We start from the raw sequence: 2,938 nt of genomic DNA on the forward strand, positions 1-2,938 counted from the left end.
AGACGTGTGGATTGTTTATACTATTTGGGCCCTTTTTTCCTGAATAACAGTGAAATGACTCGTTTGCTATTCCTCCAACCTAGTGCTTCTAGCTTGTTTACTAGTACTTCGTATCCAACAGCGTCAAAAGCTCCGGACCAGTCTAAAAATATGAGTTTTTACACAGTCAGTCTCGTCAAAAGCTTGAAGTACCACTTTTGTGAACTCTTAACGGCCGATATTGCTCTCCTCCCACTTCGGAAACCAAATTTTGCTACGTTAAAAAGATTGTTCTTACCCAAGCAAAAATATTAGTCTAACTTTCAAGATTGATTTAACTACTTTTGAGAAGGCAGGCAATAATGAAAAACGACTGTAGTTTTCAACAGTCTCCGCATTACCTTTCTTTAGTATCAGCAGAATTAATCTGGATGAAGTGGCGAACAACAACCGGAGTCACTCGCGACCGCAGAATGAAAGATAATTTAAAATCAAAAATCTATCGCACTGTCATCCGACCAATCGCCTTGTCTGGTTGTGAGTGCTGGCCGACTACAGTTGAGACAGAACTCCGCCTAAGTGTAATGGAAACGAAGATGCTAAGGTGAGTAGAGGGCCTCATTAAATTAGATCACGTTTCCTAGCCGGCCGGAGTGGCCGAGCGGTTCTAGGTGCTACAGTCTGGAACCGTGCGACCGCTACGGTCGTAGGTTCGAATCCTGCCTCCGGCATGGATGTGTGTGATGTCCTTAGGTTAGTTAGGTTTAAGTAGTTCTAAGTTCTAGGGGTCTGATGACCTCAGCAGTTAAGTCCCATAGTGCTCAGAGCCATTTGAACCACCAAGTTTCCATTGACAGCATTAGGAAATTTGTCAATGTGGATGGAGCTCGGAATTGTCTTCATAGTGACCTGGAAAAGACAGCTGCTCAAACTGGTGACACAAACGTGCACTTCGTGCAGCTGTTTCAGCGTCATGATCGGCCTCATCTTGGTGCTGCCGTTAGGCATTTAACACGGGGCTTGAGAAGGCACTGATGGCGGTGGACTCGGCTCTCATTCCTGTGGTGCCAGTTGAGTCTGTCAACAGGGCGCTTTCACTAGGCATGGCCTGCACCTCAGTATGTATGGGAAGGGGAGGCTGGCAATGCTTATAGGTGGCAGTGTAGTGTGTGGTGGTGGGATCACTTATGGGAAAATTCGTGTAGTAGTTGGTATTAGAGCTGCACCTTTTTTAGACTGTAATAAGTTGATAGGTATTCCTGCTTAAGGGGGGTTGGACGTCAAACGGGCCGACGTGGAGCAGGAAAGGCACCACAGGACATTTTAATTTCCACTGTCTATACTTTTACAAATAAATTCATAAAACTTTATCGGCATGACCAGGAAGGACTCAGGACTCACTCTCATAGCAGTGAAAGTTCAAAACCAAAGCAAAATAAAATTTTTTACACGTGAAATTTCATCATTTTTTCACTTACAACTGGCTGCATTTGTTGCTGTAGGTACACTCTTCTTCGTAAGTAAGAGAGATTCTTCGATGAAATTTGCACAGCATGTAAACAATACTTACAGGTGTATGAAACTCTAGAATTTTCCAGATCTATTAAAAACTGTGGTTGTTCTTGTTGTGGTCTTCAGTCCTGAGACTGGTTTGATGCAGCTCTCCATGCTACTCTATCCTGTGCAAGCTTCTTCATCTGCCAGTACCTACTGCAACCTACATCCTTCTGAATCTGCTTAGTGTATTCATCTCTTGGTCTCCCTCTACGATTTTTACCCTCCACACTGCCCTCCAATGCTAAATTTGTGATCCCTTGATGCCTCAACACATGTCCTAACAACCGATCCCTTCTTCTAGTCAAGTTGTGCCACAAACTTCTCTTCTCCCCAATCCTATTCAGTACCTCCTCATTAGTTACGTGATCTACCCACCTTATCTTCAGCATTCTTCCGTAGCACCACATTTCGAAAGCTTCTATGCTCTTCTTGTCCAAACTATTTATCGTCCATGTTTCACTTCCATACATGGCTACACTCCATACAAATACTTTCAGAAACGACTTCCTGACACTTAAATCTACACTCGATGTTAACAAATTTCTCTTCTTCAGAAACGATTTCCTTGCCATTGCCAGTCAACATTTTATATCCTCTCTACTTCGACCATCATCAGTTATTTTACTCCCTAAATAGCAAAACTCCTTTACTACTTTAAGTGTCTCATTTCCTAATCTAATTCCCTCAGCATCACCCGATTAAATTTGACTACATTCCATTATCCTCGTTTTGCTTTTGTTGATGTTCATCTTATATCCTCGTTTCAAGACACTGTCCATTCCGTTCAACAGCTCTTCCCTTTGCTGTCTCTGACAGAATTACAATGTCATCGGCGAACCTCAAAGTTTTTACTTCTTCTCCATGAATTTTAATGACTACTCCGAATTTTTCTTTTGTTTCCTTTACTGCTTGCTCAATATACAGATTGAATAACATCGGGGAGAGGCTACAACCCTGTCTCACTCCTTTCCCAACCACTGCTTCCCTTTCATGCCCCTCGACTCTTATAACTGCCATCTGATTTCTGTACAAATTGTAAATAGCCTTTCGCTCCCTGTATTTTATAGCTGCCACCTTCAGAATTTGAAAGAGAGTATTCTAGTTAACATTGTCAAAAGCTTTCTCTAAGTCTACAAATGCTAGAAACGTAGGTTTGCCTTTTCTTAATCTTTCTTCTAAGATAAGTCGTAAGGTTAGTATTGCCTCACGTGTTCCAACATTTCTACGGAATCCAAACTGATCTTCCCCGAGGTCCCCTTCTACCAGTTTTTCCATTCGTCTGTAAAGAATTCGCGTTAGTATTTTGCAGCTGTGACTTATTAAACTGATAGTTCAGTAATTTTCACATCTGTCAACACCTGCTTTCTTTGGGATTGGAATTATATTCATCTTGAAGTCTGAG

The sequence above is a fragment of the Schistocerca americana genome, chromosome 3 (assembly GCF_021461395.2).
Source record: "Schistocerca americana isolate TAMUIC-IGC-003095 chromosome 3, iqSchAmer2.1, whole genome shotgun sequence".
In the NCBI taxonomy this organism is placed as follows: domain Eukaryota; kingdom Metazoa; phylum Arthropoda; class Insecta; order Orthoptera; family Acrididae; genus Schistocerca; species Schistocerca americana.